This window comes from Nematolebias whitei, chromosome 11 (genome assembly GCF_014905685.2).
Source record: "Nematolebias whitei isolate Nwh7 chromosome 11, NemWhi1, whole genome shotgun sequence".
Taxonomy (NCBI): domain Eukaryota; kingdom Metazoa; phylum Chordata; class Actinopteri; order Cyprinodontiformes; family Rivulidae; genus Nematolebias; species Nematolebias whitei.
Window position 1 is genome coordinate 33,168,446 of NC_056508.1, and position 14,853 is coordinate 33,183,298.

At 40.6% G+C, this 14,853-nt stretch overlaps 1 protein-coding gene across 1 annotated transcript in view; it reads left to right on the forward strand.

Moving 5' to 3' along the window:
- The first annotated feature begins 2,234 nt into the window (after positions 1-2,234).
- The window catches only part of rerea (arginine-glutamic acid dipeptide (RE) repeats a), a 137,490-nt gene continuing 124,871 nt past the window's right edge, over positions 2,235-14,853 (forward strand). Inside the window, exon 1 of the mRNA XM_037684903.1 lies at positions 2,235-2,266. The gene's annotated coding sequence lies outside the window, so the exon portion shown is untranslated. The remainder of the gene's footprint in view (positions 2,267-14,853) is intronic.

The following is a 14,853-nucleotide window of genomic DNA, read 5'->3' on the forward strand; positions in this document are numbered from 1 at the left end:
TAGATCTTATTACTGTTTTTATTTAACATTTTATATTTTTATTGGATGTAACTGGGACCCTGTGTACACAATTTCATTCCACCACATGTACCACATGTGGGGCGTATGACAAATAAAGAAAACTCTGACTCTGTAAAAGAACAACACTTCTACTTGAGCATGCATCAGGTTACTTCTACTTGTTTTTCTTAATTTTTTATGCATCTCTTTTGCAACAAGCTTCTGCATACTTACAGCTATTTTAGCCATACATATTTCAGACTTTTATAACTAATTCTATTTATAAATATAACTTTCAGGAACCTTTTAGCTATCCTTTTGCTTCTTTTGGGTGTGTTTTGCTTCATTTAGCTAGCATTTTGCTACTTTTAGCATGTGTTTGCTACCTTTAGCTTACATTTTTCTATTTTAAGCTAATTTTATTTGAGTTTTTTTTTAGGTTTAAGCTGGCATTTTGCTTTTAGCAAGCATTTTTCTAATTTTAACTAACTTTTTACTACTTGCCTTTAGCATTAATGCTACTCTTTTTTGCATTAATACCACTCTAAGCAGGCCTTCTTCTACATGTAGCATTTAGCTAATTTTAGCACTTAACTCATTTTCTCAATTTGTCTTTTAGCTATCATTTAGCTACTTTAAACTTTTAGCTAGTATTTTGCTAAAAGTTAGATTTAACAAGGTTAAATCAGTCCCTCTGTATGGATTCTTGTTTCAGAGGACCTGACTTAACCTTGTTAAATTTTTCTACCTGGATTATTGAGCATGCATCAGGACATTGAAGTTAGATTCTTGCTTCTTTTTGCTTGTATTTAGCTGCTTTTAGGTACGTCCTAATGCATGCTCTATAATCCAGGTAGAAAAATTTAACAAGGTTAAGTCAGGTCCTCTGGACGGATTCCTCTTTGTTTAAACACTTCAACTTTCATGCAAAAGGCTTTTAGGTGGGGTTTTGCTACATTTATCTATCATTTTGCCATTTTTAGCTTACATTTTTCTGTGTTTGACTTACCCCAAATTTAACTGTTTTAGCTAGAATTTTCTAGTTTTAATGAACCCTTTTGTCCATTTAGCTGTTTCTAGTTTTGTGCTTATTTTATCTTTAAGCGGACTTTTTGCTACATTTAAGTAGCCCTTTGCTTCTTTTAGCACACATTTAGCTACTTTTAGTTTGCGTTTTGCCTGTTTTAGCTTGCATTTTTCTATTTTTAACTATTAGTTAGCATTGTGCTAACATTTGTCTTGTTTTATTTCCAGTATTTTGGTACTTGCACTCTTTATTTAGGTTTATAGTAGCATTTTAGATGCTTTTTTTTTTTTTTACCTTTTAATGACCAAAAAAAAAAAAGACTATCACTTGTAAAAAAACTAGTAAAATCCATCCATCCATCCATTTTCTTTACCCGCTTATTCCATTTTGGGTCACGGGGGTCGCTGGTGCCCATGTCCAGCAATCACTGTGCGAGGGGCGGGGTACACCCTGGACGGGTCGCAAGTCCATCACAGGGCCACATAGAGACAAACGAGACAAACAACCATTCACTCTCTCACTCACACCTAGGGACAATTTTAGAGTTACCAATCAGCCTAACATGCATGTTTTTGGACTGTGGGAGGAAACCGGAGTACCCGGAGAAAACCCACGCATGCACGGAGAGAACATGCAAACTCCACCCAGAAAGGCCCCTGGACCGGGGTTTGAACCAGGGACCTGCTCGCTGAGAGGCAGCAGCTCTACCAGTTGCGCCACCGTGCTGCAACTAGTAAAATAAAACTACATTTTAAAATGCCAATCAGTAAGCAGTTTTCCCCTGGTCTCAGTCAATAGTTTTGTGTTTGAGATGAGAAGTTTCTCATCATCTTCAGCCAGGACTCCCTGCGTGTTTCCAGATCTGGCCGGTGGGTGACGACATTTCACCAGCTGAACTTTGAGAACCCCCAGCTGCTCTCACCCCAAGATGAAGAAGGATGCTGTCATGCTGAGTGCCTCTCATACACATTAGTCTGAGCATCCAGGCAACGATTACTCCCTCTTTAAATTTAAGCCCATCATTCATGACAGCATTCTGTCCAACGTGGCCGGCTCCGTTATAGCTACATGAGAAAAGACATACAGGTGGCACTGCAGGTGTTGTACTCTGTGCAGTGGCAACACTTGGCTCACTAACGGTGGCTAATTGCCCCTGCTGCTGCTGCTGCTGCTGCTTTTGTTTGTTGTTGCAGCCTCTCATCAAACAAATCACAGATGTTGTAGATCAAGCTTTTTAAGGTAAGTGCAGTGAGCTGCAGCCAGCTTCTTCTTTGTATTTGACATTCGTGAGTAAATAAACCAGAAAAATAAAGAGAGAGAGAGAGAGACATGTGCGGGAATAGTTTGGAAACGTTGGACTGATAACGCTCACTCACTCTTGCTGGTTAACCAACGTTAGCGCTGCCTAGCACTGATTGGGAATGCCAGGTGGGAGCCGTCTAATGCCTGGACACAAACGGCTCGCTGACACCGGTTAGTTCAGAGCACATGCAGCACACGCACCGTGAAATGATTTTCTTTATTACTTATTGGTACACGCACACGGCAACATTTGAACACCTCTCAACAAACGTGTCGTTCCCCGAACCACCTAGTGTAGCATCTTGTTTCCAGAGAGTAGTCGGAGCCCACGGAGCTATTGTCATTAGCTCCAGGAAACGTTAGCCGGCGATGCTAACTTGCTGTCTTTGTGTGTTAGACTTGTGCTTAATTATTGCTGTGTTGCTCGGCGTAGTTTGTGCTTATTTCCCCCCCTCCTACGAGGACAGTGTGAGCTTGTTGTAAAGAAAACTAACGCTGGATGACTTTAACACGTTTGTTGACTTGTGATAGCATAAAAGAATCACGCGGTGCTGATCTTTAACTGGAGAAATTTTGTCAACAAATCCAGAACCAGCTGCTGAATTCTGGCAGCAACACTCAGCAGCTCAAACCACAGGAAGGGGAACACCACAACATCCAGCAATTTTTTTTAAAAAACCTATCCACTGCTAAAGTACATCAAGTTTGAAAGTAGTTGCAACAAGAGATTTGACATGAAACGTTAGAAGATGCTGTGGTCTGTGAAGAAACTGTTTTTATTGCGTGCTTGTGACTCACTCTTTCCCCCATTATTCTTGTCTGACTACTCTGCAAAACTGTCTTATTCACTAAACCTAATGAGCATCCACTTCACTAAATGATTAAAGGAGTGAGAAACATTTGTTTGGCTTCATATCTGCCAAGCTATTTTCAGCCTAACAAGGCTTGCCTTTTCTCACTTGTCACTATTGGGCTGAGTAGAATAAAATCTACATCCCATCTTCTGATACCTTGACAGCAGTGCTTTTAAACAGCATGTTGCATTCAGTGGCTATAAACAGCTCAACAGTGAGAGGGGTTTAGTTTCTGTGCTGCTACACCTCCAGAGTCCAAACAATTGTTTGGCAGTTGTTCAGGTGTGCTGTAATGGCATGTTGTTTAAAAAAAAAGAGGTCACTAAGCAGAAATTAAACTTTATACACACTGGTGGTTTGTAAAGTCTGCTTGCCAGCTTTGTCACATTTCTTGCATAATCATCCTGATGCAGTGATGTGAGCTGACCTCAGTCATTTGGTTTTATTTTTGATGTTAACCTCTTATCAGCTTGTTTAAAGCTGCAGAATTAAAAGACACGTGTCCATTATCAGTGATGTGTTGACGTCGCCTGAGTTTTGACACCTGACTCGATCTCGTCCTACAACTTTCACTGCTGCCTTTCTCTTGGCTATTTATGGAACTGCGCTGTGTTTATTTAGCTTTGAATGGCATGAACCTAACAGGCTTGGTTGCAAATTAAAGCAGCTTAAGATTCATTTTTGTTAATTTTTCTAAAGTAAGAATGACTCATCAGTAATTGATTTTTTTTTTTTTAAAGAGTGCAAAACAAGCAGAAAAAGGCAGTCAAAGGTAATGATACCAAGGCCTGTCGCAATAAACAATAAATCAATTAATTGCATGCTAAATGAAAATTATCGGCCTCATTTTCATTTATTGGCTTTATCGTTTCTTCGTGTCTCTCTCTTTCTGAAGACACTGGATGACAAAAAGCTAAACTCTAGTGCTCTTCACTGACCCCTCCCTTTCTCTTTTCTCTTTAAAATCAATTTCAACCGTCCAAAATTGCGTTTTTGGATCGTTAAATGCAGCTAAGCTGAGAAGCTAAACTACGAGCTAAGCTAACAGGCCAACCTGGGTGGGGGAACCTCCGTCTTGTCAAAGCTCCAAAATTCACAGTTGAAACCCGTGCCTTTGTGTAAAAAGTTTTTCTCTGCAAAAAGAAGCTGAGAACTGGTTTACTGATTTTTTTTTTTCTAATTAAAAGCTTTATGTGACAAATGCTATGTTAATGAGCTCAAACCACACCAAGCGTCCGCCATTTTGAGAATCAGAGACAGCCCATGTCACATCAAGGGGCCTCCATCCCATTTTTCTCAAAGAGACACGCTGCTCGCTCCCTCACTATCCATCCTTTGGTTCACAGTCTTATACTGCCATCTGGTGGTTGAAAAAAGGTACTACATGCAAAACAAATTAACAAACATCCACCCATCAATTATCTTTTACCCACTTGTTCCATTTTGGGTCATGGGGGTCACCGGTGCCCATGTCCAGCAATCACTGTGTGAGGGGCGAGGGACACTCTGGACAGGTCTCCAGTCCATCACAGGGACACATAGAGACAAACGAGACAAACAACCATTCACTCTCTCTCTCTCTCACACCTATGGACAATTTAGAGTTACCAATCAGTCTAACATGCATGTTTTTGGTCTGTGGGAGGAAACCAGAGCACCTGGAGAAAACCCACGCATGCACGGAGAGAACATGCAAACTCCACCCAGAAAGGCCCCCCGGACTGGGATTTGTACCAAGGACCTGCTCGCTGAGAGGCAGCAGCTCTACCAGTTGTGCCACCGTGCTGCCCCAATAATGACTAATTATTGTCAAATTTCAAACAATATTATCCTTTATCTCAATAATTTCTGAGACAATTAATCGTCCAGCAAAATTTGTTCTTGTGACAGGCCTAATAATACCTTCTAAATCTAAATCATCTGCTCACACAGACTCATGTTTGTGCTGCTGTTGTTTGGCGCATTGCTTTGTACTATTAGTCTTTAGTATATTCTTCGTTTTATTTCTTAGTTCATATCTTAGCTCTTATTACTGTTTTTTTTGTTACAGTTTGTATTTTTGTTGGATGTAAGTGGGACCCTGTGCACATAGTTTCATTCCACCACATGTACCACATGTGGTGTGAATGACTATAAAGACACCTTGACCTTAAATGATTAAAGGCCGAGCGTTCCTTGAAGGAATGCATATCACCTTTAATGCAAGATCTGTCGGCACTCGTTGTTGTGAATGACTCTCAGCTACTACCTCACCAACTTTTTGCTAAATTGCTATAAAATGGACTGAGTTGGCGCCTTCTTTGTGCCAGCTAATATTGATTTTCTGCGGCAAGCATCTTGAATTGGCGTGACTCCAAAAGTTAGTTATAGGTGAATGTCCAATCATTACTTTTTGACTGTTTTATTAAATTTTCTTCTCTGGTTCATGAGATATTTTGCTAACAGACTAAACAAAACCGATGTGAACAATTAACGTTTTAAGCAAAGATGTGCAGTCTGTAATACTTGATATATTCGTTGTGAATTGGTCTCAGCGGATACTGCATCAAATTTTAGCTAAATACTTTTAAAACTGACATTTATAGCCGTTTTTGTGTTGGCCGATCTGTTGACTGTGGCGGCCATCTTGAATTGGACTGACTACCAGAAATTACTAAGTTGTAGATATACACCCATAGATTAGTTTTTGAAGGTTTTAATGAAATTTGTTCGTTTGTTAATGCAATATTTTGCTAACAAATAGAGTTGACTCCAATAATCAAGGGTAAAGTTTTAATGACGGGTCTCATGAGCTCAGTTTTCTCTCAGATTATAAGTTGGGGATAACTCTCAGCTGCTACCACACCAAACCTAGCCTCAGTATCTGAAACACTGACTTTGTAGCTATTTTTGTGTTTGCTAAAGTTGCAAACAGACAAAAACAGTATTGCCTTTTGTTGGATGGTGCTAAAAATATAAACAATTATGACACTTCATCCACCCAATAACTTTTTTATATGTGGGCTTTGGTTATTAATTTTCTAAATTAAGGACTTACCTTTCGTTATTAAAAAATACAAACTTCAATAAATGAACATCATTCGACAGTTAATCATACATTAAATTTAGGATCTTAAAACATTTGTATGGAATGCTGGAAACGGTTACACACTAAAAGATGTAATTTGACTTGCTTTAGAATAAAAAAAAATCATTAGAAGAACCAGTAAATACACTTCTTGGACATTTTCTTCTTGGTGTTTCGGTTGCTAGTGTTTAGTGGTTGTGATTTAGCTTTCCTTTACCTACCACTTAGTCTATAAACTCACAGGGTAAGGCTTCCATTACAGGCTATATGTTGATTACTACTTTAGCACAGCTTTGACCAAAAAGCCCCTTAATGATCTTTCCCCTCTTTATTTTGAAGGAGAGTTGTTTAAGTTTTGCAAAGAGGATAGTTTAGAATATCGTAAAATTAAGTCATTGTGGTGTTTGCTTTATTTATGTTTTTCACTCTGCGGTTCTGCTGCATTTTATGGGGTCTCATTTTCAATGGGATCTCAAGTACAACAGTGGTAAAAAATAACGAGGACAACAAAAAACATCCCATTGAGTAACACATCCAGCGACGCACCCTGTCCATCGAACAGTCGTCTAGTTTGGTAACGGCACAGCAGTGAAAAGTGAAGCATAATAAACCTGCTATTTTCCTTTAATGACTAATGTGTTTGAGTAATGGCAGCTCCCTGTGAGTAATATGTGGCAAAGGCCAAACAATGATGAGGAAAATCCTTTTTCACTGTGCTCTTTGTTGGACGATAGGTCAATACACACACTCTGGAATCCAGTATTAACATGTTGCACTCAAATAGCATTTTTTAGCTGTTTTTACCCTCAGATTCTGTCCTTCGTTATCCTCCAGAATTGTCATAAAAGCTGATTTTCCATTTAACTGTTTAATTCTTACACCTTCTAGCACTGACTTGCGTTAAGTGTTGTTTGCTGTCGATAAAGTAGCTATCCTGCATGTTAGGAGGCATTTTGTTTAAAAGAAATGTGATGAAGCTGGTTTGTTTCATTCAAAGATTTTAGGAACCGAGTGTCTTTGTTGGCGAGCAAAGTAGGTAAGCAATGAAACACACGCTGTCCTGAGGCAACACAGAGAATCATGTGTAATCAAGCATTTAGACAGCACATTTGTAATCATAACCTGAATACCCTCGTGTTTATGCTCAAGCGATTACGTATTCTTGCAGTGGACAAAATGGAGACAAGTGGATGAAGTGATTTTAGCTTTTCCTGGGCATTGTTCGCGATCTGTTTCATCGCTAGATATCTGACTGTTACATTGTAAATTAATGCCCTGAACAAAGGAGCAATGCTCGCTCAAAGACCTCTTGATGGGCCATTCAAGTGCTGTATATTCATTAAAAATAACAATCTGTCAGCACTTACTGACAGCACCCACAACAAGCCAAGCTCTCTTTATTGTTCTCCGAAGATGTTTTTCAGTTCTCGTGCCAAGAGCTGGGTAATTGGCTGTAGCAAAGCCTTGCATGTGTTGTTTTAAGATATTGGACTGACACGCACAGGGCACACTAGCAGAAATGAGGCACCCCCTCCCTGCACTCCCCCCTCTTTTCCTCATCGTCGTCCTCCTGGTTTCCCTGAGCACAGCAGAGGAGGTAAGACTAGATGCGTTTTGTGTTGTTTGACAGCTTCCCTTCACCTCTCATAAGAGGAGATCCAAGCACGCTGCAGCTTTTCTCGTCTGTGTTTGATTCAGGCCCAGCTCCACAATCGTAGCGAAGAGATGGTATCGTCAAGCGCGGTTCGTGTTAACAATCATGAACTGTCTGAATGCATAGTGCTAACCGTATTTGATGTGATCAAATCTGTTTCGTGTAGGAAAGTCGGTCTCACTTTAACTCGCAAATTCTGTTTGGATCTGGTCAGTCTTGGCACCCTCACATTTTAACAAATAAAATATATTGCGTGTTTCACAGTTGGCTGTGGGTCACATGTAGTTGGTTCTGTTTTTTTTTTTGTGTGTGTGTGTGTGTGTGTGTGTGTGTGTGTGTAATTCGCCACATTTGATAGCCCCATGTGCTCTTATGTATTTAAGCGGTTGTACAATAGAGTGTGTGGAAAGTGGAAGAAGAGGCTTGGCTAACATTTGAGTTGTGAAGCAACAGCAGATGTACACATAATGAAATCATGGCAACAGCACAGCCTTTTGGTTTTAAATGATACCAGAATCTGGGAGTCATCAGTTTTCGCTCTAAATTTATGTCAAACAACAACATAAAATTCAAAGAATAAACCAGTTTTGGCAAAGCAGGCTACGAATAGTACTTTTATTTGTTTGAAAAACAAAACAAAACATGAATTGTAAGTAAAATAACAGTCAGCCATTTGCCATCACGGTAAAAGAGGAAAATGAAATGGTGTAGGATCAGCTGGCTGGCCCCTGAGGAGAAACGGAGAAGGATTGGGGGTGGTAGTTTGGAAGAGGAGGAGTGCTTTGCTGCTGCTGTGTGTGTCAGTACTGATTAGGTAAGAGATTGCCTCATGTAATGACACGGCATGGTGCTAGTGGTGCAGAAACACAAACAATGCATACTAGTGTTTTACTGCACACACCCCCTGCAGATGTCTGCCTCAAGATGTTTATATAGACATATACACTATCCCTGGAACATTTCAACATCTCTAGTACTTCCCCCATTTTTTTTTTCAGCAACACTCATTGTGCTTGAAAGCCCTGTATGCTCTTTTTCTCTGTGGCATGGATGAAAGGTAGAGGTGATTAAAGGAAAGGAGCACAATAGAGTGTGGGTAATTTCCTATCAGCACTCATTGTTACTATTTTTTAGCACAAATTTATGTTGTTGAATAGGCTACATAACCTTGTTCTGTTAGTTTAACCTTAAGCCTAATAAAAGGAACATGTGACATTTTGTTTCTACTTGGACCGGTAAGCACTCTGTCTAATCTTGCATTTGACTTACTACTGAATTGCACTTTTTTTTTTTCACTTCCTTGAATATTTATAAGATGCTTGTATTATCTCTGTATAGTGGTACAAATTACAATACAGCAGTGTTAATATGGTAAAAAGTAAAAACACTGCATTACGTATTCCAAAAACTGGACATCAAATCTATATTAAGGTTCATCAAGACAAGTAAAAGGTAGGTCCTATTGATAATTTATACAAGTACAGATAAAGATAAAGTGAATAAGATGGATTTCCTTTAAACTCATTCTTGACACGTTGTAGGAAGTCTAAATTAGGTTTCCCAGTGGTGGTGATGCAGGTAAAGCCACCTTAATTAGCAAGTCTAAACAATGCAGTTGATTGAATGGATTATTTTATTGAGAGGCTTGTCAATAACAGAAGTATGTTGTGTAACCCAGCATGGCTTTGCCATTAAATTAAGTAGCTGTACTAGTTTTATTCTGTGCTTTTGGCGGTTCTGAATGAGATAAATCATCCATAGATCTTTTATTAATGTACTCGTTGTGCTTTTGTAGTGCCCGTGGCTGTTATGGATACTGCACTGATGTTGTGACTGTACACACGAGGCACGGTTTGTAGAGCTGCTCAGCCTGTGACCGATGTTTTAATGGAGAAGGCAAGCAAGCGAGAGTGGTTGCTCAAGGTTTATGTTGCCGGAAGGAAACGACCTCGGTGACATTGTGACCGTCCACTCTCTGTTTCACAAGGTGCATCCGGTAAACAGTGTCCTTGCTTGTCCTTGCAGGTTAGGAAGAGGGGGGAAAAAAAACACAGAGCATGCTGAGCCTTCAGTTTGGATGATGGGTCTTTGAGCTGGATCGACTAGGTCTTGTCTATGCACCTCGGTGCCAGGAGCCGGCACAGAGAAAATGAGTCCTGAGGATTGGGTTTAGATTTGCCACTGTAGCACTTCCTCTCTGATACACTCAGGCTACCATCAGGGGAAGGCTGTCAGAGACGGAGAGAGAGAGGAAGAGGGGCAGAGAAAACAGCGAAGCACAGCAGTGCTATCTAATAGATCAATTTGTAATAAATCTGTTGCCTCAAGCTGTTGTTGTTCGCTTCTACTCAGTAAAAGGTGTCTTGCTTTTCTCAGGCAAGAAAATGCTTGTCAGGCTGGGCATACAGAGCTATCAGTGAACGAGACGCGCCTAAAGCACTGTAAATCGTTTACTCTGCTCAGTTTACGTAGGTCGAACACGCTGCTCTCTTATCAGCTCATTCCATTGGTCAAAAAGAGGCCTGATAACCAATCGATGAGACCGAGCGTTGAAACCTGAAAGTAATGCTCCCCTCACATTAAATTTTCCCATTATCCAATATGAGCCCTTAATCATGATGAAGGAGCTATTGACTGAGTGATCAGTCAAGGTTGGTCAATTTATTTGACCAGGAATCATTCTACAATATGGGAATCTGTTCAGGAGGTGCGGCTTTAAAATAAGAGAGTGGCAGAATTCAAATGGTCCAATTATTATGACATCAATTTGATCTTTAAGGTAACAGAGGATCAGCCTTCTATAACGACCACAGGAGAGCTCTCCTGCTCCTCCTCCTCTAGCAGCCATATGGACCGTACTAATTGTGTTTTACGCCAACCGTTTTCACTGATCCATTGGGGACTTGTGCAAGTGCTGTAGCTATAATGTCACCAGCAGTAGGCCGTCTCATGAAAGAAACATTAGCAAGCAGGATGAGATGACAGGAAGGCAATATATTGCAAGGCAACACAATTATTGATTATATTCAAATAAAAACGATGAGTCCTCTGTTCTGAATCCAATATTTGTTGTCTTTAAAGTATGATTTGTTGCCGCTGTTGTCTGAGACACATTCAGTTTATTCTCCTACCAGTCAGTTATATCCTTACTCTGCTTTTAAGGGTATAGTTAAAAGAAGACATAATCATGCAATAATGATGGTTTTTTTTCTTCTATTTGTTGATATTTTTTCAGAGAAACGTGTTGTTCTGAGTCTAACAAGTACCACATCACGCTGCTTTAAAACCATCTGTTTTATTTATGACGGAACAAGTGCTGACGCTTGAATGTTGAATGTAAATGTGACATTCAGTGTTTGCTCTGTGCTTCTGGCCTGGGGTTGGCTGTATAATATTTGAAGTGTTACAGAGGCAAATCACTGTGCGTTTTAATGTGTTTATAAAAATCAGTGATGAAAAGGGCACATCTATGGAAATTAAATTCGGTGAAGGAGCGGTGAGGCTCTTCTGTGGTGACAGGAGAGGGGAAAGGAGTGTGTGTTTTTGTGTGTGTGTGTGCGCGTGCGTGCTCCTTAACAGTTTACTTGTCGTTATTGAAACTGATGTTTGCTGCAAAGCTGTAAATCTGCAAGATCTTCTGTTAATAAGGTGGCAGAGGCAGCAGAGCCGTTAGGCTGGGAAATAAAAAGCAATCAAGCCTCCCAACACCCTGTCCCTCGTCCTAAAATGAAGCGGCAGAAATCCTAATTAACTGAGAGGATGAGCGGCTCTTACTACAGTGCTTGGCTAGCTGCTGTAGTCTAATGAAGACGCCATGTCTCCTTCAAATTTTCTTTCTTTCCCTTCTCGCCTCAAGCTTTTGCTCTGGCTTGCTTGTGGTATTCACTTTGCCTCAGCTCCTTTCTTTCTTCACCTCCTCTTCCTCCTTCCTACTTTGTATGTGAAGTTGTGGAAGTGACCGTTGAACTGATGGGGTGAGCGAAGCTTTGTGTGCTGACCAAAGTCCTGCACAGGAAATCGGTGAGCTAGATGGTGGCCACTGTGATGGTGATCGGTGCTTATGTAAAGTGCTGTGAAAGAGAAAGAGAGAGGAAGAGACAGCATTGATCTTGTCCCATTGATTTCACAGATCCTCTTTAAAATGACAATACAGTTGTCTTTCTGTGTCATCTTCAAGGGCTCTTTTTCAAATCAGCCATGTGGCAAATTACTCCTGTCATCAGCTGCCCATATTCAAACAGCGTTGTGTCATCCTTTGTGGACTTGAAAGTCAGGTTAAATCTCGCCTTGCACATCTGATGTCTGCACATGCGGCATCGTCTTTAAAATTCATACTATAAATAAAGTGTTGCTGCTTTGGTGGCAACTTAAACTAATCTGGTTTAAAGGCCTGCAAGACAACTTAAATACTAAAAAAGGTGTGCTATCCATATTTCTGTTGTGAAGGAGTGTGCCATCGTTGATTGCTTGAAACCTGAGCTTACCATAGCCCTCAGCCAGCTGCTCCTCATTATTTACCTGTAAAGTCGTCCTTTCTTCCTTTTGCTGTCTGTGGATGGCCACAGAGCCTTTTCCTCTGCAACTGAACCCCCCACCCCACCCCAACACACACACACACACAAACACACACACATGCACACAAACTCCTTTGTTGTACGAAGCAGCCAAAAAGCCTCCAGGGATGCACAGACAAATAGAGGACAGCGACAGGTGAGGCTCTGTCCCTCCATTCTTCCATCTTTGCGTCTCCCCTGTGAGCACTCCACCAGACAAGTTTCCAGGCACTCAAAAGCAGCAAATCGACTCAGCGTAGGATTCATTGTCACTTTGCAGAGCTGGGGCATAGCAGCTCACTCCGAGGCCATACCCTCCTCCCCATTTCAACTGCTATTTAGCATGGCATTGCCTAGTTCTTTGTGTAGATTCTTTGTCGACGATCTGTAAAAGATTTTACCGTTTGCACCTTCATTTACGCCTAATAGTATGCTACTGCTGACAACTTAATTAATTACTTGTCACATCTCAGAAAAATTCCTTCTGGATGCGTCCAGTCTGCTGCGCTCCATTTTGATTCGCTATGGTTAATTTTCACTAGACTGACAAGATGGTTCGGCGCTATTGCACAAATCCCTCATCAAGGTGGCGGATGTTCTGTTTGTTCACACGTTTCATGATTGTGATTGAGGGCGAGCAGAGCTCACTTAGACTTTCAGGCGCTCTCTTTATTCTTGGCATACAGCGAATGGCTGTGCTGTTCGGCATAAAGCCAGTGCTCGCTGCAAACACCAGCAAAGGAAGATGGCATCTGGCTCCATATCATGCTCGTGCAGCAAGCGTGCACAAAAGCATAAGACACGTAGACTCTGTAATGAAAGCCAGATTGTTTTTTATAACAGTAGTTTAAATTTTACTCCTCAGTGAAACATCATCTTGTGAAAGAGGTCTTGATTTCAATAGTTTTTATTTTTTAATCTGGTTAAATAAAGGTTCAACAAAAAATAAATAAATAAAATCACATGTAGGCCTGTCACTATAAACAATAAATCAATTAATCGCATGACGAATGAAAATTATCTACCTCGTTTTCATTTACCGGCTTTATCGTTTCTTCGTGTCTCTTTCTACTGAAGACGCGGCTCAACTCCGGTGCTCTTCACCGACACCTCCCTTTCTCATTTTCTCTTTAAAATCTGTTTTAACCATCCAAAATCACGTTTTTGAATCGTTAAAAGCAGCTAAGCTAAGAAGCTAAGCTAACAGGTCGACCTCAGGAATAAACCCAAAATTCACAGTTGAAACCCGTGCCTTCGTGTAAAACGTTGTTTTTCTCTGCAAAAAGAAGCTGAGGACTTGTTTACTGATTTATTTATTTAAAGCTTTGTGTGAAAAATGCTATGCTAAAGAGTGCAAATCACCGCGCATCCGCCATGTCACCATGTCAGCCCATGTCACGTCAAGGGCCCTCCCTCCCATTTTTCTTAGAGACAAGCTGCTCTACTATCCATCCTTTGGTTCAAACAGTCTTATACTGCCATCAGGTGGTCAAAAAATGCACTACACTACAAACAAATCAAATCTTCTAAAATTTGACAATTAATTATAGTTAAACTTCAAAAATATCGTTTATCACAATAATTTCTGAGACAATCGCCCAGCAAAATGTTACTGTGACAGGCCTAATCACGTGGGGAGATACACCACCACCTCTGGCAGCCATTCGAGACCCCTTCCTTGAAAAAAGCTGCAGTTCTCTCTCTCTTCTTCGTATATCCCTTTGTATTTAACAGCCTTTTCCTCCAATCACCAACAGGCTTGTGAAAATTTCAACAACAACAAAAAATCACAATAATGCTTCATGTCTTTTTCTACTACTGCCTGACACTTCCCAAGAGTTGTATTTGTCTTCCCTGTGCACCTGCAGCTATGAAGAGGCTGACAACAGGCACGGGAAACTAAAAGGACACTTTCTCTTTGCCCACCCCCACCCTCCACCGTTCTCTTTTTGCTTTTGCTTTTTATCAGTCTACCTTGCTAACGCTGCTGCTCGCGTTACACAGAGCTCGTCCACCTTGTAGTCGCTGTCGCAGTGAGATTAAAACGATGAAAGTGAGAGAAGCGTTTGACATTTTCTGGAAATTTAGCTTGGAGATGTGGGCGTGTATGTATAAATGTGAGGATAGAGTTTTTCTTTCTGTTTCTTTTTTTTTTTTTTTTTTTACAAACTATGCTGATGGAACACGGGAATGCGCAGGCTGGTTTTAATTGCTTTTGACACATGAAATGGGAAACAATAATGTGTGACTACAAGGGAGCCCCGGAGATTAAAATGTAGTTGACTGCATAAAGGAGAGTCAGTGAGATACATTACCACGTTCCTTATTCCTTCACTGCCCTCTGAGCCATAAACCACTCACGAGCATTTAGCAAGCAATGATTTTTTCCCCTCCTT